The sequence below is a fragment of the Lampris incognitus genome, chromosome 20 (assembly GCF_029633865.1).
Source record: "Lampris incognitus isolate fLamInc1 chromosome 20, fLamInc1.hap2, whole genome shotgun sequence".
Classification (NCBI taxonomy): Eukaryota; Metazoa; Chordata; class Actinopteri; order Lampriformes; family Lampridae; genus Lampris; species Lampris incognitus.
In genome coordinates, this window is record NC_079230.1 from 8258366 (window position 1) to 8281510 (window position 23145).

Consider the following 23145-nt stretch of genomic DNA (forward strand, 5'->3'; position numbering starts at 1 on the left):
CCGACCAAGCCGGGGGTAACACGGGGATTCGAACCGGCGATCCCCAGTGTTGGTAGGCAACAGAATAGACAGACGCCCACATTTTGCCCCCCCCCCAAAAAAGTTAATTTTTGTTTGGCGTCAACTTTATGAAGGTCGGTTGATCTCTGCACAGCTGACGTTTTTGTGTTGTCGAGGGGTCGGCCGTACTGTAGCCGTACAGGTTTTGAAGTCAAACCACATCTCTCAGTTACAGTGCTCAGGTAATGAGCTGTTTAGGGTAATGGCCTGGCTGAAGGATGGATCGCAGGTAGGAGGGAGGAGAGAGATGAAGTAGAATAGAGATGTGCCCAGGGTACGACCTTGCCGAATTTGATAGTGAAATGGTGACGCGAGAGAGGGAGTGACGGGGTGTGTGTGTGTGTGTGTGTGTGAGAGAGAGAGAGAGAGAGAGAGAGAGAGAGAGAGAGAGAGAGAGAGAGAGAGAGAGAGAGAGAGAGAGTCACGTTGAAATGTGTGACCTTGGGTGTAGACAGTGTTTTTACTCCGTAGTAATCTAACGATGACATCTCCCAGCTTGTCAGCTTAGCGGGCAACCTTGTCTCCTCTTAGATGGATTATTGTGTGCGTCTACGAGCAGCGATAAGTTGTCGTCCACCGCTGTCCCCCATATATTGTCACTTAGTGACAGGAGGAGGGAGGGATTTCTCTTAAGTGACACTAAATGGATGGACAGGTTCCAACAAGAACTCATGACTCAGACGAAACTTGCGTGTGACCCCTTCAGAAAAACTGCAGTGCTTTCAGTAATTCACTAGGGGTCTCTCTTTTCTCTACTTCCATCCCTCTCCCCCTTTCTGTTCTCCTCCAGCTATGCCTATTGCTGAGGGAGAATTTTCTCAGGATCCCAATACCCCACATTTAGATAAGATCTAGGTGTGTATACGAACCGTTCCATGATCCCCTTACACCAACTGTTGCAGCAGGAAGGTCCTAAGTATGATGGAGGACACCATCCACCCAGCGCATGGTCTGTTCTCCTCTTTCCTCAGGATGCTTGCAGAGCGTCAGAGCTCCAACCAGACGCCTCAGAGACAGTTTTTACCCCCAGGCGGTCAGAATAATGAACAGTAGGCGCCTTATATAACTTCATTGATTCATTATTTTGTGGGATTTCTGATTTCTTACGCCATCCATCCTTCCATTATCCAAGCCGCTCATCCCAAGTCGGGTTGCGGGAATGCTGGAGCCTATCGCAGCAGTCATTGGGCAGCAGGCGGGGAGACACCCTGGACAGCTAGGGACAATTTAGTAAGGCCGATTCACCTGACCTAACTGTCTTTGGCCTGTGGGAGGAAACCGGAGCACCCGGAGAAAACCCAAGCAGACATGGGGAGAACATGTAAACTACACACAGAGGACGATGTGGGATGACCATCAAGGTTGGACTACCCCCAGGGCTCGAACCAAGGACCTTGTTGCTGTGAGGCCGACCGCGCTAACCAGTGCGCCACCGTGCCGACTGTCTTGTCAACCATATGAACGAAACTACTGCCCTCTTTGTTTGGAGTATACACATTACACGTTAGCTTTACTCCATCAGCGGTGGCCTGTATACATACATCATCCTGCCCTCGTCGTCCTTTCTGAGATGAAGTACAACTACATTCAGTTTCTTATGCACTAATATTGCCACCCCATTCTTTTTACTAAAAATGAGTTATGTTAGTGCCTGAACAGAGTCTGGAAGAGGTGCAAACGAACACACCACAGGATGTAATGGATCACTATTTGGCAAGGCAACTTTATTTATATAGCAAATTTTATACACAAGGCAGACTCGGTGTGCTTCACATAAAAAAATATTTAAAAAAAACAATAAAAAAGGATTTAACAAGTAATTCAAAAAAGACGTTTAAAGAATAAAAGAATACAATCAAAAAGTAATGCAAGGTTTTCAACTCTGCAAAAGTCGAAGTGCAAAGTTTGCTGCTTAGCAGAAAGCAATTGGTAAACTTTTTAAATATGGATTGAAAAGTAGACAGTGTCAGAGCAGGTCTCAGATCTTCTATTAAATGGACTTCGATCTTGTAGTATCCCAACACATGCAACAAAGTGAGAATATGAATATTTTTTTATTCATTTTTATTCCAAATAGTGGGAATTTAAATGGGTGGTTCTTAATCCAGTCCTCGGGGATCTACAGCACTGCTGCTTTTCTGTTCTTCCTGGTAGTTAAAGATTAAAAATAACCCTGGTGTTTCAACCCTGGCTTGAATACCTGACACAATAGGCGAGCATGTTGAGCTGAATAGAAAATAATGAATGCTTAGGGACCCCGAGGACCAGGGACCGTATTCATGAATTATTTGAACTTGGCACCGAGTACTCTCAAAGGGCACTAAGAGTTCCCAACTAAACGCTCTCTGTAAAGTAGCCATCTTGAATTTTCTCTCTTAAAATAATGTTTAAAGAGAGACTGACATGCCCTTTCTGAACACATTTTTTAACATTGGGAGTTTGAATCATAACCGAAAATAGTTGTGGTTTTATGAATTCAAAGCTATTGGCTACTGTCTTCCTGGGTGGTCGTTTGGGTGTGGCTCGGGGTTCGTGTGGTCGGGGCTTGGTACTGCTTGTCACTTGCCGTAGAAAAAAATTAGAAATTCAGTGGCGCGAGGATTTGAACCACTGAGCTAACTAGCTAGCTAACTAGCTTAATTGCAAGGCATAGCTAGCGGTAGCTAGCGATAGGTACTGTACGGCATGGCAGAGCAATACAACTTGGCGAATAATATGTTCGATGATACAGAACTGTTAGATAGATAGATGATCGATATTTAGATAGATAGATAGATAGCAATACGTCGTAGCAAGATCGATAATAAAGTCTCAGCAAAATAGCACAAACTCGAGCCAAGTAGCTAGCTGGAGTGGGTGAAAGAACGGCTTCTCCATGGTTTTATAGCATCTCGCTATGGACATATCCTGTATGCAAACTGACTAGTGTCTACGTATCCACCGGCACAATTTGTCATTGGACACCATCTACAGCCAATCACAGATCTCTCTCAAGTGGCCGCAGACACGCTGTTTTGGCCACTGAATTTCTATGTGGTCACATTCCAACTCGGAACATAGCCTGTCAATAGGAATTTTCAGATTTTGATGTCAGTATCACTTTAAGTTATCATCGTTCACCTAGCGAGGTGACACAATGATAATTCAGCCTATTGGCCACTAGTGAAAGCCCATCATTGTGGGAGGAAACCGGAGCACCTGGAGGAAACCCATGTAGACATGGGGAGAACATGCAAACTCCACACAGAGGACGACCCAGGACAACCCCCGAGGTTGGACTACCCTGGGGCTCGAACCCAGGACCTTCTTGCTGTGAGGCGACTGCGCTAACCACTGTGCCACATATGCATAGCACCTACACTGAGTTCAGCCCGGGGATGCTTGGACTGACCAGAACAGCTTGCTTTGTGGGCAATAGACTAGTATACTTGAAATATGATGGGAAATCACAAAAAGAGGTTTTATCTAAAAAACGGTATGTGATAGGAACATTTTAAGGTGATTTTCATGATCAGCAGCCCAATATCCACAAGTGTTCAGGAAGCAAAATCTTCGTTGTCCAGTGTTATCATAAAAATTTTTAAGTGCAACTGATGGCATTCACAAAACCCAAGATGAAACACTCACTGGTGTTTTAAGAATATATATGTTTTTTTTATTTTTTATTTTAGATCCTATTTCCCGTGGGGAAATTCCGCCCTGCATTTAGCCCATCCTAGCCGTTTAGCTAGGAGCAGCGGGCAGCCGCCGTGCAGCACCTGGGGACCCAACTCCAGTTATTTCTTCCCATTGCCTCGGTCAGGGGCACAGACCGGAGTATTAACCCTAACATGCATGTCTTTTTGATGGTGGGGGAAACCGGAGCACCCGGAGAAAACCCACCGCAGACACGGGGAGAACATGCAAACTCCACGCAGAGGACGACCTGGGATGGACCCCCAAGGTTGGCCAACCCCGGGGTTCGAACCAAGGACCTTGTTGCTGTGAGGCAACGGTGCTAACCGCTGGACCACCGTGCCCAATATGGTCTTAGTTTGAAAAGTCTGTCTTATATGACCGCTTTTCCACAACATGCTGTTCTAGTTGGGAAGTTTTGGACCTCGCGAGATGGAAGCGAGTTTTGTTTGGTCTTAGTTTGGTGAATAAATTGGAGTCTCATTTCACCCACTTGCTCGTTGTCGTTGGTGGCTGTAGGTTTTATAGTCACGGCACGCTGCTGTTGTACTGCTCGTGCATACACACAGCTGGTGAGCACACGTTCTTGTAGCAGGTATACACGGAAAGATGAAATCATACTGTATCGCTCCTAGACAGACACACACACTCACTCAATTTCATTGCACTTATCTTCTTTTTTTTTTAAAACCGTTTCCATAGAATTACCACTCTGTCCCTCTCCAGCTTCCCGTCTGGCCACGCCATGTCCTCCGTCGAGCATTATCAGCAGCCTCTGTCTGAGCCTTTCAGCGAAACAACAGTCTTTGAATTCGCTGCTGGCCCTGGCCTCGTCTGATAGGGTGTCCTCAAACAAAACAAAGTTGCCTGGCAACACCAGCGCTTCCAAGAAGTTGGTGCTGTTCTCAGTCGTAAGGGCCTCGGGGCCCGGAGCGGAAAGCTGGAATTGCATATAAGGAAAAGATTCAGAGTGGCAGTAGCAGTTTTCGCTCTCCCCCTCCCCCCACACTTTTTCTCCCCAATTGTACCCGTCCAGTTACCCCACTCTTCCGAGCCGTCCCGCTCACTGTGCCCCCCCCCCGCTACTGATCCGGGGAGGGATGTAGACTACCACATGCCCCCTCCGATACATGTGGAGTCGCCAGCCACTTCTTTTTCACCTGACAGTGAGGAGTTTCACCAGAGGGGATGTAGCGCGTGGGAGGATCACGCTATTTCCCCCAGTCCCCCCCCCCCCAAACAGGCGCCCTGACTGACCAGAGGAGGCGCTAGTGCAGCGACCAGGACACAGACCCACATCCGGTTTCCCACCCACAGCCACGTCCAATTGTGTCTGTAGGGACGCCCGACCAAGCCGTAGGTAACACGGGGGTTCGAACTGGCGATCCCCGTGTTGGTAGGTAGCGAAATAGACCGCTACGCTAACCGGACGCTTCGGTGGTAGCAGTTTTCTGAGCTTTCTGCTGATCGGTGGCCTGATTGTGTGTGAAGTGGTACTGATACGGTTTAGTCTACTTTTCCTGCGTGTTGGTAGTCCCAAAAGACCAGGATGCCGTAGTGTTCATTCTGTTTGTTCAAGTCCACCTTTGAAAATACAGCTTGAGATTGAGCATGGTCAGAAGATGACCCACAATGCCATGCAGCACAGCAGTGCATTTCGTGTTTTCTAAAACTTTCCGTGCAGGTTCAGTTACTCTTTAAAAAGTAATCTCACCCCTCAGTAATGTCACGTTTTAAAGAGTGACATAATTTTTTTTCTTTTTTTGAATTCGTGATGCGTCTTTGGACTAAAGTACGTTGACATGCAAAGCTTGTAGAACCGCGTGCCTGTGCAGAGCTCATCCAGCAGGGGTGCTATGCTGGCAGATTAATGACTGGAAATGGGGATACTTTCATAATTGCACAGAAATGTTGAGATTTCATCCAGGAATAATGTCTTTCATTGAAATATAGTCATGTTTTTGTTCTAAAAAGTGATTTCCCCGGGCGGCATGACGGCGCAGTGGTTAGGGCGGTCACCTCACAGCAAGAAGGTCCTGAGGTTCGAGACCCGGAGTCGTCCCGGGTCGTCCTCTGTGTGGAGTTTGCATGTTCTCCCCGTGTCTGCGTGGGTTTCCTCCGGCTGCTCCGGTTTCCTCCCACAGTCCAAAGACATGTAGGTCAGGTGTCCCGAGGTGTGACTGTCTGTCTGTGTGTCGGATGTGTTATGGCCTGGCGGCCTGTCCAGGGTGTCTCCCCGCCTGCCTCCCAGTGACTGCTGGGAAAGGCTCCAGCATCCCCGCGACCCCGATTGAGTTAAGCGGCTTGGATAATGGATGATTGAATGAATGAAAATGACCCCCGCCCCCCTCCCCAGTTGTATCCGGCCAATTACCCCATTCTTCTGAGCCGTCCCGGTTGCTGCTCCACCCCCTCTGCCGCTCCGGGGAGGGCTGCAAACTACCACATGTGGAGTCGCCGGCTGCTTCTTTTCACCTGATGGTGAGGAGTTTCACCAGGGGAGACGTAGTGAGTGGGAGGATCACGCTATTCCCCCCAGTCCCCGCCTCCGCCCCAACAGGCGCCCCGACCAACCAGAGTGCAGCGACCAGGACACATACCCGCATCCGGCTTCCCACCCGCCGACACGGCCAATTGTGTCTGTAGGGACGCCCAACCAAGCCGGAGGTAACACGGGGATTCAAACCGGCGATCCCCGTGTTGGCAGGCAACGGAATAGACCACCATGCCACCCGGATGTCCCTAATAAGTGATTTTAAGTGTGCAGTTAGTATTAAAAACGAGTGCATAATGTTATGGGGGGGGGTAGGATTTGAGACAAGGGGGCCGGGGCAGACGGGCGGTTGGAAGCTGTGCCTGGTGCTGTGGTCCGCGTGTCTTGGCTTCTGCAGCCCGCGTCCTGCACACTCGGCTGCTTTCGTAATGCATATATTTATTGCCGGGGCCAGTGTGTAGAAGCAAAAAGTACAAAGCGGCGTTGAAGCTGGCACCGGGGGACAGCCGAGCGGCGGCTTCTGCGCTCTTGCGGGGGTGGAGAAGGGGTGGAGAAAGGGGTAGAGATGGGGTGGAGAAGGGGTAGAGGGCAGAGAAATCTAATTTGCTGCTGTGTGTTTTAAGTGGGAAACTTGAGAGGCGGAGAGTGACTAGACTGCGACTTGAGAGCACCAAGACTTGTGTGTGTGTGTGTGTGTGTGTGTGTGTGTGTGTGTGTGTGTGTGTGTGTGTGTGTGTGTGTACATAATGATTTAAGGGAAAGCTGTGTGTGAGACTTCACATTCAAGCGTCTATGAAGAAATCTCATTTCTTGACGTGTGTGTGTGTGCCTTGCTCATTAGCCATTCCCAGAGGAAACAGCCACTCACAAGCCCAAATGTCTGCAGCTCATCACCAGTCTCAACAAAACAACAGTGTGTGTTCCGCTGCGAGTCTGTGGAGATACGCAACATGGTGTTTTGTGCGTGCGGGTGTGGAGCGCCACTCCCACCCACACGTTTTATTTCACAGCCCAACTTTTGAGGCGGATGTTAGAAATACCACGTCTTTGAAATAAAGCAGCACTTAGGTGATTACCCATGTCGAGTGAGACAGAGGAAGGTAACCCGTGTGTCTGTGCTGTTGTGTAGCAGTACATACGTGTTGTGTTTTTGTTAAACTTCCCCTGCAGGTTCAGTTACTCTTTAAGAAGTAACCAGTTACTCTTTCAGAAGTAATCTCACCCCTCTGTAATGTCACTTTTTAAAGAGCGACGTATTTTTTTTCCTTCTTTTTTTTGAACGTGTGACGTGTCTGTGGAGTAAATCACACTAACATGTAAGCTCTCGGTACCGCGTGCCTGTGCACAGTTCAGCCAGCAGGGGGTGCTGTGCTGGCAGATTACTTACTGGAAATGTGGATAATTTCATAATTGCACAGAAACGTTGAGAGTTTCATCCAGGAATGATGTCCTTCATTGAAATGTGTAGTCATGTTTTCGCTCTAAAAAGTGATTAAAGGGGGGCGTCCGGGTGGCGTGGCGGTCTGTTCCGTTGCCCGCCAACACGGGGATCGCCGGTTCGAATCCCTGTGTTACTGCCGGCTTGGTCGGGCGTTCCTATACAAACAATTGGTCGTGTCTGCGGGTGGGAAGCCGGATGTGGGTATGTGTTCTGGTCGCTGCATTAGCGCCTCCTCTGGTCGGTCGGGGTGCCTGTTCGGGGGGGAGGGAAAACTTGGGGGGGAATAGTGTGATCCTCCCATGTGCTACGGCCCCCTGGTGAAACTCCTCACTGTCAGGTGAAAAGAAGCGGCCGGTGACTCCACATGTATGGGAGGAGGCATGTGGTAGTCTGCAGCCCTCCCCGGATGGGCGGAGGGGGTGGAGCAGCGACCGGCTCAGAACGGTGGGGTAATTGGCCAAGAACAACTGGGGGGGGGGTTTGTATGTGTGGCGGGTTTGCAGGTTTTGTGTGTCTGACTCCGTGGGTCTTGCGGGCCATGGGTAGTGCACGTCTGAGCACGCCGCGGTCACGTGTGCGAGTCCGTCGGGGGTGTTACACATGGCATTAGTTTGGATGTCAATCACCACGGCGACAAGGAGCGAGGAGATGACGCGCTCTCCCCGATGAGGCGTCCCTGTCAGACGTGTACACTCGCAAACACGCTCACTGCATAAACATGCATATAAATAAATACATTCACACACACACACACACACACACACACACACACACTAACAAACGGCTCACAAATTCAGATTGACGTTTCGTTCCCGGAGGAGGTCAGCGTACTGTAAACATTATCACTACTTCCAGGGTCCTAAACAGTGTGTGTGTGTGTGTGTGTGTGTGTGTGTGTGTGTGTGTGTGTGTGTGTGTGTGTGTGTGTGTGTGTGTGTTTGTGTTTGTGTGTGTTTTGCCCCAATTTTCTAACTTCAAAACCACCAGCACTATTTTTTGCCCTGAAAGCATATTTTAATATTCCATCAGGAAGAACTGGTTTTTGGAAATGCGGGACGTTGATTTGCGGTGTGCGTGTATGTGTGTGTGTGTGTGTGTGTGCGCGTGTGTGCGTGAACTCGTTTGTATTTCATTTTTCATCTCATCAAAAGGCTTTTTATTTTCTCTCTCTCTACTTTAGTTTTTCTCATTTGTGTCCCGGCCACTCTCTCTCTCCGTCTCATCCCACTGTGTCCAACAACTCCTTTGGTCTCTGTCTCTTTGCCGTCTCTCATACTCTCCTCGTTTTATCTTCTCTCTGTCCCTCTGTCTCTTGTTTCTCTCTCGTTTCTCTCGTCTGTCTCCCCCTTTCTCTCGTCTCTCCCTCTCTGTCTCGCTTTGTCTGTCTCTCTCCCCCTTTCTCTCTCATCTCTGTCTCTGTCTCAAAAGTCTCTTGTCTCTCTCGTCTCTCTCTTGTCTTTCTCTCGTCTGCCCCCTCTCTCTACCTCTGTCTCTCTCCCTCGCTCTCTCTCTCTGTCTCTCTTGTCTTTCTCTCTCTCTCGCTCTTTTTGTCTCTCTCTGTCTCTCTTGTCTTTCTCTCGTCTCTCCCTCTCTCTCTCGCTCTCTCCCCCTCTCTCTCATCTCTGTCTGTCTCAAAAGTCTCTTGTCTCTCTCGTCTCTCTCTTGTCTTTCTCTCGTCTCCCCCCTCTCTCTACCTCTGTCTCTCTCCCTCGCTCTCTCTCATCTCTGTCTGTCTCAAAAGTCTCTTGTCTCTCTCGTCTCTCTTTTGTCTTTCTCTCGTCTCCCCCCTCTCTCTACCTCTGTCTCTCGCCCTCGCTCTCTCTCTGTCTCTCTCTCTTGTCTTTCTCTCTGTCTCTCCCTCGCTCTCTCTCTGTCTCTCTTGTCTTTCTCTCTCTCTCGCTCTTTTTGTCTCTCTCTGTCTCTCTTGTCTTTCTCTCGTCTCTCCCTCTCTCTCATCTCTGTCTCTGTCTCAAAAAAGTCTCTTGTCTCCCTTGCCTTTCTCTCGTCTCCCCGTCATGTTTAGAATTTTTTTTCAAATTCAAGAGTTCTTTACTGGCAGGACAAATAGGCACTGGTATTGTTGAATCAGTCATTACAAACAACAAGAACTCAGAACATATACCGAATATCTACATAGACAGATACAACTACAAGAACTCAGAACATATACCGAATATCTACATATACACAGACAACTACAAGAACTCAGAACATATACCGAATATCTACATATACATAGACAGATACAAGAACTCAGAACATATACCGAATATCTACATATACACAGACAACTGTAAGAACTCAGAACATATACCGAATATCTACATATACACAGACAACTACAAGAACTCAGAACATATACCGAATATCTACATATACATAGACAGATACAAGAACTCAGAACATATACCGAATATCTACATATACATAGACAGATACAAGAACTCAGAACATATACTGATTATCTAGATATACATAGACAGATACAAGAACTCAGAACATATACCGAATATCTACATATACATAGACAGATACAAGAACTCAGAACATATACCGAATATCTACATATACATAGACAGATACAAGAACTCAGAACATATACTGATTATCTAGATATACATAGACAGATACAAGAACTCAGAACATATACCGAATATCTACATATACATAGACAGATACAAGAACTCAGAACATATACAGGTGCAGTATAAAAACCAGATTGGTAATTAGTTACCAATAGTGCTTATCAATTATCTGTTATTTAACTATGGCTATTAATATCATTATCTATTTTATTTAATTTATTTAATTTAAGCAGTAGGATAGTTAGGGCGACCATCTCTGCATGCATGTGTTTGCATGTGCATTTATGAGTCTCGTGGGCTTGAGTGTGTGTGTGTGTGTGTGTGTGTGTGTGTGTGTGTGTGAGAGAGAGAGAGAGAGGTGTCTGTGTGTGTGCATGTGTGTCTGAGTTTGGTCTTGAACTTCTTTGTGTAAAAAGTAGGAAATATGTGTGTGAATATGTGTATCATTCAGTGTCCCTCAGATGGTGGCAAGTGAGAGCATATTGTGCAGCTATAGTGCAATAAGTAGGGTAGTTTACTGTAGGGTAGTTTACTGTGGTTTGGTAGAGCATCGAATTTGGGGTGTTTTTCTTCAAATTTTGGGAAGAAGCATCACGGATAGATTGGAATGTTTTGCACTCTGTTAAAAAGTGCAGCTCTGTCTCAATACATTGTCTTTGCACTGCTGACATAGATGGTTTGTCTCTTGGCAGCCAAGTTTTTTTGTGTCTGCCAGGTTCTGTTGCTAAGCGGTGCTCACTGAGTCTGTATTTCGTCAGCGTTTTCTCAAATTTGTTTCTTTTATTTTGGTTAGGTAATCTGCTAATATATATTCTCTGTCTAGGGCCAAATAGTGAACCCCGGTCCCCAGTGGGCAACTGCATCGGCATAAAGCCGATGCTTAGACCTCTACACCACCACAGACCCAGGTGGTGTAGCGGTAGAAGTCGCGATCTAAAAGGGATTGGAGACTGCAAGGTGGTGACGGGAGAACATAGCTAGGCAGCATCGGATGGTGGTCTGTAGGATGACTTTGGAGACCAAGAAGAGGAAGCGAGTGAAGACACAGCCGAAGATCAAATGGTGGAAGTTGAAGAAGGAAGACTGTTGTGTGGAGTTCAGGCAGGAGTTAAGACAGGCACTGGGTGGTAGTGAAGAGTTGCCAGATGGCTGGGGAACTACTGCAGAAATAGTGAGGGAGACAGCTGGGAAGGTACTTGGTGTGTCATCAGGACAGAGGAAGGAAGACAAGGAGACTTCGTGGTGGAATGAGGAAGTACAGCAAAGTATACAGAGGAAGAGGTTGGCAAAGAAGAAGTGGGATAGTCAGAGAGATAAAGAAAGTAGACAGGAGTACAAGGAGATGCAGCGTAAAGTGAAGAGAGAGGTGGCAAAGGAAAAGGCATATGGTGAGTTGTATGACAGGTTAGACACTAAGGAAGGAGAAAAGGACTTGTACCGATTGGCTACACAGAAGGACCAAGCTGCGAAGGATGTGCAGCAGGTTAGGGCGATCAAGGATAGAGATGGAAATGTGCTGACAAGCGAGGAGAGTGTGCTAAGAAGGTGGAAGGAGTACTTTGAGGGGCTGATGAATGAAAAAAATGAGAGAGAGAGAAGGTTGGATGATGTAGGGATAGTGAATCAGGAAGTTCAGTGGATTAGCAAGGAGGAAGTGAGGGCAGCCATGAAGAGGATGAAGAGTGGAAAGGCAGTTGGTCCTGATGACATACCTGTGGAGGCATGGAGATGTTTAGTAGAGATGGCAGTGGGGTTTTTAACTAGATTGTTTAACACAATCTTGGAAAGTGAGAGGATGCTGGGGGAGTGGAGAAGAAGCATACTGGTACCGATTTTCAAGAACAAGGGCGATGTGCAGAACTGTAGCAACTACAGAGGTAAAAAATTGATCAGCCACAGTATGAAGATTTGGTAAAGAGTAATAGAAGCTAGGTTAAGAGGAGACGTGACGATTAGCGAGCAGCAGTATGGTTTCATGTCACGAAAGAGCACCACAGATGCGATGTTTGCTTTGAGAATGTTGATTGAGAAGTATAGAGAAGGCCAGAAAGAGTTGCATTGTGTGTTTATAGATTTAGAGAAAGCATACGACAGGGTGCCGAGAGAGGAGGTGTGGTATTGCATGAGGAAGTCGGGAGTTGCAGAGAAGTATGTATGAGTGGTGCAGGATATGTATGAGGGAAGTGTGACAATGGCAACGTGTGCGGTTGGAATGACAAATGGGTTCAAGGTGAAGGTGGGATCACATCAAGGATCGGCTCTGAGCCCTAGTTTGCAATGGTGATGGACAGGTTGACGGACAAGATCAGGCGGGAGTCTCCATGGATGATGATGTTCGCGGATGACATTGTGATCTGTAGCGTGAGTAGGGTGCAGGTTGAGGAGAGCCTGGAGAGGTGGAGGTAGGCACTGGAGAGAAGAGGAATGAAAGTCAGTAGGAGCAAGACGGAATACCTGTGTGTGAATGAGAGGGAGGACAGGATGCAAGGAGTGGAGGTGACGAAGGCATATGAGTTTAAATACGTGGGGTCAACTGTCCAAAGTAACGGGGAGTGCAGAAGAGAGGTGAAGACGAGAGTTCAGGCAGGGTGGAGTGGGTGGAGAAGAGTGTCAGGAGTGATTTGCGACAGAAGGGTACCAGCAAGAGTAAAAGGGAAGGTTTACAGGATGGTTGTGAGACCAGCTATGTTATATGGTTTGGAGACAGTGGCACTGACGAAAAGACAGGAGGTGGAGCTGGAGGTGGCAGAGTTGAAGATGCTAAGATTTTCACTGGGAGTGACGAAGAAGGACATGATTAGGAATGATTATATTAGAGGGACCGTTCAAGTTGGACGGTTTGGAGACAAAGCAAGAGAGGCAAGATTGAGATGGTTTGGACATGTGTGGAGGAGAGATGCTGGGTATATTGGGAGAAGGATGCTGAATATGGAGCTGCCAGGAAAGAGGAAAAGAGGAAGGCCAAAGAGGAGGTTTATGGATGTAGTGAGGGAGGACATGCAGGTGGCTGGTGTGACAGAGGAAGACGCAGAAGACAGGAAGAAATGGAAATGGATGATCCGCTGTGGCGACCCCTAACGGGAGCAGCTGAAAGTAGTAGTAGTAGATGTTGTGTAGTCTGGACCTGGTCTTGTGCCTTTCTTTGCTCAACTCTGGTATTGCAAGGCTTTATAATGGAAAGAGTGTGGGTCACTGAATTTTAGGTGTTTCCAGAATTTGATTGCCCTTTTTTTGAATTTTAATCAGAAGATATTGGCCTAATTCTGCCCTGCGTGCATTGTTTGTAGTATGCCAATAGACTTCTAGGATGTTTTTGCAAAATACAACATGCAGGGTCCCTGTTGGATGTTTTTCCCATTTATCTAGTTCCTGACTTGCAAGTGGGCCCCACACTTCACTGCCATAAAGGGTAATTGGTTCTATTACATATGCAAATATGTTTAGCCAAATTCAGATTGGAATTTTGAAAGGAATTTGCCTTTTTATGGCAAACAAAGCCATGCGTGCCTTGTCTCTTAGTTCATTCACTGACATATTGAATGTTCCTTTACAATTGATTCTAAGGCCTAGGTAGGTGTAATCTAGTGTATGTTCAATTTCATGTGGTCCTAATCTAAATATGTGCTGTCTTCCCTGATATCTGGATCTTTTTTGAAAGATTAATATTTTAGTTTTGTTCATGTTAATTGCCAGGGCCCAGGTCTGCAAAACTTTTGAAGAAGGTCTAATTGAATCTGGAGTCCTACCTCCGTTGCTGAAAGAAGGACTAGGTCATCTGCATAGAGTAGGAGTTTGACTTCACTGTTATGCAGAGTGAATCCGGGTGCCGATGACTTTTCCAGTATGGTTGCCAACTCATTAATATATATGTTTAAATAGAGTTGGGCTTAAAGAGCAACCTTGTCTCACTCCGCACTCCTGAGGGATATATTGGGTTCTTTTGGATCCAATTTTAATGCCACACTTAGCTCCCGAGTATATTGACTTTATACTATCATATGTTTTACCCCCTACACCACTTTCAGTTAATTTGTAGAACAATCCATAATGCCAAATGGAATCAAGTGCTTTTTTGAAGTCAGCAAAACAAGTGTTTTGTACACGTGTCTCGTCTGTCTCTTTCTCTCTCTCTCTCTCTCTCTCTCTCTCTCTCTCTCTCTCTCTCTCTCTCGCTCTCGCTCTCGCTCTCGCTCTCGCTCTCGCTCTCTTTCTCTCTCTCTCTCATCTCTCTCCTCTTTGAACAATGCCCGTTCTGCATCTAAATGCACTCTTTCCCACCTTTTGCTCTTCTTTGTCCCCACTACTTTTTTTGCGCTTCCATCCGCACACACTCGTATACACAACACTTTGTTTTTCTTTATTTCAATTCACAAATCTCTCATCAGTAGGATCGGAAGGAAAACAGCAGCATATTGACAAAACGGAAATATTGTCGACTCATTAGCTCATAGGTGATTATAATTATTGATTTTTTTTAATAACTGTTCAAATCTGTTTTTGTTGCTTTTTTTTGCTCTTCCTTCCCTTTCCTCATCTGTTTCTCTCTCCTTCACCCCCCCCCATTCCTCTTCCCCCCCACTTTCGGTTTCCTTTCCCACTGTCCCTGGCACTTCCTCTCATCCTATTAATTTTGCTCAAAATAATCCCGTGTGAGTGTGTGTGTGAGAGAGAGAGAGAGAGAGAGAGAGAGAGAGAGAGAGAGAGAGAGAGAGAGAGAGAGAGAGAGAGAGAGAGACTGTATGCAGATGCATTTTGTGTATTTTTGTTGGTCTACAGGACTTTGAGTCTTGCATGTTGGGGTTGTTAGTTTATGAATGGATGCTGGTTAGAAGTTGCATGTGTGATTGTTAGCAGTTGTATGGTGTGCATTTGTGTGTGCTACACTTTTTGTGTTCATGATTTTGTCAGCAAAATGTTGAAGTGGATAGTGTGTGTGTGTGTGTGTGTTTGTGTATGGGGGGGAATAAGGCTTTTTGAGAATAGGATCCTTCAGACTGGAACGTCAGCAATCTGAGACAGATTATCTGGATCGCAGAGAGATGGATGGCTAACAAGATGGTTAGATAGATGGATTGACGGAGGTAGTGGGCTGCGAATGAGAGGGGTAGAGGATGGAGAGAGAGGTAGGTAAGAGGAACCTGCAATTAAGGAAGCGAGGACTGAAATTGGGGGGGGTGCACAAACGACATGCCAGTTGGAAGATGAAGGAATGAGAAGGAGGAGAGGAGTAATATTGATTCTGTCTGTCAGCTGAGGGGAAACTTTCACCAACCGTGTTCTCTGAAATATGTGAGAGATGTGGAGAGGGAGGTGGAGAGATTGGAGGAAGGGGAATAACAGAAATGAGTGAAAGGGAGAGGTTGACGGCTCAGATGAGATGAGAGGCGTTTTAAGGAGGAGGTCTGGGGTCAAGTTATATCATCATACCTCTGCAAACTGCACCACAAAATCCCCTTGTTGTTCATCACACAATTTCTGGAGCACCCCGCGGGCCAAAACCAGGAAAACAGCAATGATATCCTTCTTATGACTCCCTTTACATTTATCTTTTAAAGTCCATCCTTATCTGATGTGTATGCAGTAGGATACTGACTCGGTACACTGGATCAGGACGTGCATGAATACATGAGCTTGTTTTCACCTGAATTATGAATGGGTCAACATTAACGCGTTAATGGTACGTGTCCAGGCTAATTCAATCAACCAATCAAGTTGCATTTTATGTATAGCGCTTTTCTAGCTGCAACAGCTACTCAGAGCGCTTTACAATTAATTCACCAATGATACCATAGCTTATCCCATTAAAAGATCAATAGACAGCCATTTACGATAGCCTATTAAATCATATTTAAGGCAGAAAAGCTCATATGATATGATACAGCCACTACTATCAACTGATTGGGTCACTGACCAAAAGTCACTTTATCTTGTTATTGTATAGGTTACAATGAAACTGTTCTCTGCATTTATCCCATCCATCCATCCATCCATTATCCAAACCAGCTTATTCTGCTCTCAGGTTCGCGGGGATGCTTGCCTATCCCAACAGTCATTGGGCGGCAGGCCCAGACACCCTGGACAGGCCGCCAGGCCATCACACAGGGCCAACACACACACACGCACCCACCCACACCCACCCACCCACACACACACACACACACACACACACACACACACACACACACAGACATTCACACCTCGGGACAATTTAGCATTTAACCCATCCTGTTATATATACTACTACTGGGAGCAGTGCCCAGGGACCAACTCCGGTTCTTTATCCTATTGCCTTGCTCAGGGGCACAGAGTATTAACCCTGACATATCATGATAATCTGACTGATATTGTCATCTGAGAGACACACATTGTCATATCAGTTTCGGTTGTCATGTTCCCCGGCTGCCAGCCCTCTCAGCAGTCCGCAGCGCTGTGTAGCTCTGCCACGCAGAGATAAACAGTTCACATACAAGCTGACCTGCAACCAGCTAGTTCAGACGATACTGGGCACAGTGTGAGCCAATCACCTGAGGTAAACATGATGTGCGGACATTAGTCAAGTCAAGTCCGTTTTATTTGTACAGCCCAGTTTCACAAAGTGGCCTCAGTGGGCACCTAATGGGGCGGCGTCCATGAGCTATTTTTAGCCCTTCCCGTGCGGAAGCGGAAGCTTTGCAGCAAACGGAGGTCAGACATCGGATGCACTAGACTACATTAGAAGTAAGCGGTTTGTTGTCATATTCGGGGTTAATATTATCGGATTTATGGCAGCATATACGTGAGTTGGTGTTGTAAACGCAGCCATGCTGCACTGTCTAACGTGCGCCGCATGTCAGACTTCCTGTGACGTGTCCATAGCGACAGCGATGCCGTGACATCACTCGGACGCTGCCCCATTTGGGTTATTTGTCTCCTGACACAAGGACCGCTAACTCAGTAACTCTGATGGAAATTCAACATGGGGAGGGTTGAGCTCCACGGCGGGCCGTCAAAGAAACCTTATGGTGCACTTGTGTTCACTTCCCACTAAATAATGTTGGAAAAAATGCGCCTGTATGAACCTGAACAGTGTTTCTGGGCCATCGTTTCCTGTGCTGCATAGAGATCTAGTAATGTGCTGTAACTGGTTATGTTTCTAAGTTTTAAATCAAAAGCTTATTGCTGTCATAATCATTTTTGTGCAAACTTTTTTTTAATGGGTTCTCATCTCCTCATTCGCCCTCCTTGTCAACATGTGCGTGTGTGTACCCGCTTTCGCATTTCAGCATAAACTGAGCTCTGTAGATTTCATTGCACTATAGGTTATTGCTCTCTCTTACCACCTAGCAAACGTTTGACTGTCAAATTGACTGTCCAGGGTGGCACGGTGGCCTAGCGGTTAGCGTGGTCGCCTCACAGCAAGAAGGTCCGGGGTTTGAATCCCGGGGTAGTCCAACCTTGGGGGGTCATCCCAGGTCGTCCTCTGTGTGGAGTTTGCATGTTCTCCCCGTGTCTGTGTGGGTTTCCTCCGGGTGCTCCGGTTTCCTCCCACAGTCCAAGGACATGTTGGTCAGGTGACTCGGCCGTACTGAATTGTCCCTAGGTGTGAATGTGTCGGCCCTGTGATGGTCTGGCAGCCTGTCCAGGGTGTCTCCCCGCCTGCCGCCTGATGACTGCGGCGATAGGCTCCAGCATCCCCGCGACCCTGATTGGGATCAGCAGCTTGGATAATGGATGGATGGATGGATGGATGGATTGACTGTACAGCCCAAATCAATGCACTAAAAGTCACTCAAATTGTTGTCATCTTTTTTTTTTCTTAATTGATTTTCATATCAACACCTAAAAGTCGTAAATAAAGAGGCATTGCCCCTGCCTGGTTTGCCAGTACTTTGCCTGGTTATTTACTAGCAAATTTTGAATACCGAGGATATTATGCTGATGTGTGTAAAAAAAAAAAGAAAAGAAGTATGTAAATGATTGTGTGTGTGTGTGTGTGTGTGTACATGTTTAGCTATCCTTGTGCGGACCAAAAGTCTACACAAGGATAGCAAAACCTGACGGCACGTACCTTGTGCGGACCTCTGAAAGGCCCGCACAAAGAAAAGGGTCTGTTTTAGGGTTAGGAGTTGGTTTTAGGGTTAGGGTTAGAATTAGGGTTTGGGTAAGGGTTAGGGTTAGGCATGTAGTTTGCGTGGGTAAGGTTAGGGTTAAGGGCTAGGAAATTAATGTAGTCAATGAGGGGTCCGCACAAGGATAGTGAAACACGACTGTGTGTGTGTGTGTGTGTGTGTGTTTTAGTTTTGCCTGTTCTGAGGAGGTATCTCTCATGCTGAACCCCGTTCGTGACCTTGTCCTCTGAAGGGGGGGGTCTCTCTTTTCATCAGGCGTCATCGCTCACAGACATGAGACGGCACAGTGTTGATAACGGGCCTTCTGCCCAGACCAGACCGCCCGATCGAATGGCAAAGACTCACGTCGACTTCGTGGATCTATGGGAGGCGAGTCTTTTGGCCACCTTCGCAAGGGCAGCGATCTAAACGGTTTGGTGAGGTCCGCCTTAACGACGGATAGGAACCGAGAGAGGCCACGGCGGCCTGTTCTTCCACGGCAGAGCTTAATGGGTCCACTGTAATATCCAATCATTCTGACGCCTGCCACCCCCTCCCCCCCCCCCCCCGTGCCCTCTAACCACCGAAAAGACAAATTCAAAGTTCCTGAGTAATTCCTCTTGTGGAAGGGTGCCAAAACAAAATTTACCACAGTAAGATGCTGTAAAATGCTAAATTTGGGACTCCCGTGATCAAGAGAGATGGACAGCAGTGAAGCTTTGCCTACGGGGAAGTTAGAGTGGAAAGACTTGGGGGGGGGGGGGGGTTAGCTGGCCTTCGGACGGAGTGAGCTAGGTGTGCACGCGGCCTTACTTTCTCTGCGCCGTGCGCGCCGCATTAGCATTAGCATTGAGTGACAAGTGTGCCTACTGCATTAGTCGTTTCGGTTGCAGCTGTGGGTGCAGAGTGAAATGGAAAATGGCCTCGCTTTCCTGCAATGACGAGAGGGAGAGAGAGAGAGAGGGAGAGAGGGAGATGCTCTCTTACCCACCTCTCTGCTCATTGAGAGCAAGAGGAGCTGCAAATGAAATCAGTGGATATGCATGCGCACACTTTAAGACTTGCACCGACCGACATCAGCACTTCCCCCTGTTTATTGTGTCTGATTATCTGACCAGGATAATGTTTTCACGACTTCAGCGAAGTCATTCACTCTCAACCTCCGTCTCCATCTCTCTCTCTCCTCCCACGCCTCTACCCCTCTCTTCCCAATTTCACTTCTCTAGCACTCTCTCCTTTTTGTCCTCTACTCTTCCTCATGCGTTTCTGTCTTTTCCCAGACTCCCCACTGCCTGCTTTTCTCACTCGGTTTTGTTCTCCCTATCTTATCTACCCCCTCTCGGCTCTCTCGCTCTCTCTCCTCCTTTCTCGCCGTCCTCCTATCTCTCTGTGCCTTTTCAGATGTGATGTGCTTTTGTCCAATTCTCTACCTCTTCCTTTTTCTTCCCTCTATCTTGCTATCTCACACTGCCTTTAACACACTCCCAGTGGTTTTGTGAGATAGAGTTGTTGCCCAGTCAACTAGGTTTGTCCACTGAGGATGCCGAGCGTACACACACACACACACACACACACACACACACACACACACACACACACACACACACACACACACACACAGCTCCATATTTTCCCTCCCATATGTCCACTTTCTCTCTCTCTCTCTCTCTCTCTCTCTCTCTCTCTCTCTCTCTCTCTCTCTCTCTCTCTCTCTCTCTGCCTCTCTTGCTCTCTCTCCCTGTCTCTCTCTGCCTCTCTCTCTCACCTCCTCTCTCTCGCTCTGCCTCTCGCTCTCTCTCATTCCCTCTCTCTCTCCCTCTCTGTCTCTTTCTCTCTCACTCTCGGTTTCTCTCTGCCCCTCTCACTGTCTCTGCCTCTCACGCCCTCTCTCTTTCGCTCTCTCTCTTGCTGCCTCTCTCTCTGTCTGCCTGTCTCCCTCTCTACCTCTCTCTCATGCTCTGCCTCTCTCTCTCTCTGCCTCTCTCTCTCTCTCTCTCTCATTGTGTGTGGTTGAATTGTTTTCCAGCGTTGGAGCCACAGTTGTTTTGCTGCATTTGCCTGCAGCCGCAATTAGATTTACAAATGATATTGAGTGTCTGCATACACAATTAATGCATACTATTATGCCTCTGTGTGTGTGTGTGTGTGTGTGTGTGTGTGTGTGTGTGTGTGTGTGTGTGTGTGTGTGTGTGTGTGTGTACCAGCACGGGATAGTTTCTTTGATTTCCTGTGTCAAGTCAATTTTATTTGTTTAGCCCAATATCACAAATTGCTAATTTGCCTCAGCGGGCTTAACGGCAACACAACATCCTGTCCTTAGACCCTCGCGTCGGATAAGGAACAACCGCCTAAAAAAAATCCATTTAACAAGGAGAAAAAATAAGAAGAAACCTCAGGGAGAGCAACAGAGCAGGGATCTGTCTCCCAAGACGGACAACGTGCAATGGTTGTTGTGTGTACAGATTCACACAATACGACATTGAAAGAGGATAACAGAATTATAATGGATTTTTAAGATACATAAATCCCATCTCTGAAACTGTGTCTGTATGGGTAAGGCGTGTGTCGACAGGAAAGCATTTCAATCTGAAATCTGTGTAAACTGAGCATCTTGACATGAGCAAATACATATTTGCATCAAATTTAGACTGCAAAGTTCAGACACAATATGGTAGTGCTGTGTCCGCGTGTACAGGCCAACGTGCATACCACCTGCCCAATATTGTGTAGGTCCTCCTCGTGCTGCCAAAACGTCCCTGACCTGTCGAGGCACGGACTCCACAAGACCTCTGAAGGTGTCCTCTGGTATCTGGCACCAAGACGGTAGCAGCAGATCCTTTAAGTCCTGCAAGTTGCGAGGTGGGGCCTCCGTGGTTCGGACTTGTTTTTCCAGCACATCCCACAGATGCTCGATCGGATTGAGATCTGGGAATCTGGAGGCCACGGCAACCCCTTGAACTCTGCCATGCTCCTCAAACCATTCTTGAACAATGTGTCCAGTGTAGCAGGGCACATTATCCTGCTGAAAGAGGCCACTGTCATCAGGGAATACCGTTGCCATGAAGGGGTTTGGCTGGTCTGCAGTGATGTGGAGGTAGGTTGTACGTGTCAAAGTAATAATCCTCTTGAATACCAGGACCCAAGGCTTCCCAGCAGAACATTGCCCAGAGCATCACACTGCCTCCACCGGCTTGCCGTCTTCCCATAGTGCATCCTGGTGCCATCTCTTCCCCAGGTAAACGAAACACGTGAACCCTGATGTCCACATGATGTAAAAGAAAATGTGATTCATCAGACAGGCCACCTTCTTCCATTCCTCCCCGGTCCAGTTCTGATGCTCACGTGCCCATTGTAGGTGGTTTCGGCGATGGACAGGAGTCATCATGGGCTCTCTGACCGGACTGCGGCTACACGGCCCCATACACAGAAGGCTGTGATGCACCGTGTGTTCTGACACCTGTCTGCCATAGCCAGCAGCTTTTTCAGCAATCTGAGCTACAGCAGATCTTCTGTGGGATCAGACCAGACTGGCTAGCCTTCACTCCCCACACATTGGTGAGCCTTGGGTGCCCATGACCCAGTTCACCGGTTGTCCTTCCTTGGTCCACTTGTGGTAGGTTCTGACCACTGCATACCGGGAACTCCCCACAAGCTCTGGCATTTTGGGGATGCTCTGACCCAGTTGTGTAGCCATCACAATTGGGCCCTTGTCAAGGTCGCGCAGATCTTTACGTGTTCCCATTTTCCTGCTTCCAACACATCAACTTCAAGAACAGACTGTTGACTTCCTGTCTCATATATCCCACCCCTTGACCGGTTCCATTGTAACAAGATAATGTTATTCCCTTACCTGTCGGTGGTTTTAATGTTTTTGTTGATTGGTGTGTGTATATATATGTGCACGAACACATACCCACACATCTCCTTAGAAGTTCTGCCGTTGCCTCCTTTGTTTTGGTCTCTCTCTCTCTCTCTCTCTCTCTCTCTCTCTGTCTCTCTCTCTCCCCCCCCTATGCTGAGTCAAATGCTGCAGTGTGGCTGTCTTGCAGAATCCAGACAAATACTGTGTCACACACACACGCACACACACACACACATACACACAAATTGATGTGCAAGCTCATGCCGGCACACCCATGGATCTTCATAGGTGTGAAGAGACGTAACGATATGCACAAACATGCACGTGCGCACACACCCGCAGTCCTTTTTCAAACTGGAACACCCATTTCTGGCCCAACTATTTGGAGACAGAAGCTGGCTGGTGGGGGTGGTGTTGGTGGTGGGGGTGGGGGGTGGAGTAGAGAGAGATGAAGCAGCAAAGAGGAGAAAAATGGCATCCGGCCTCATTTTGGTTCAAAGCTGCTAAAGTACCCACTGGGATATCCTATGGGAATGGATAGGAAAGCGAGTAGTGGGTTTGTTGGTGCAGCCCTCGGGGTATACCTCAGCAAATGTGTGTTTGTATTTTTTTTTTTTTCCTGGCCAATCTGTTTGTGGTTTGTGCATTTGCGTCTGCGTGCCTGTGTGTGTATGTGTGTGTGTGCGTGTGCGCTTGTGTGTGTGTGCGCTTGTGTTTTGCTTTGATCATTAGGCAGCTGTATTCGCTCTCTCATCATTTCATAGACAACAAGCTCATTATGCTTCCATTAGCTGCTGACAGAGGAGGAGGGGGCAGGAAGGGGGAGGTGGGGGGTGTGTGTGGAGGGGGGGGGGCAGAGACAAAAATGGAATGAGAGAGGGAAAAGATGGAGAGAGGGGCGATTCGGGGTTACATTTTTAGTCCAGATAAAAGCGTAACAC

General features: G+C 47.4%; 1 protein-coding gene across 1 annotated transcript in view; it reads left to right on the forward strand.

The window, feature by feature from the left end:
* The window catches only part of LOC130130374 (pyruvate carboxylase, mitochondrial), a 469779-nt gene that overhangs the window by 51390 nt on the left and 395244 nt on the right, over positions 1–23145 (forward strand). The gene's annotated exons all lie outside the window — the stretch shown is intronic.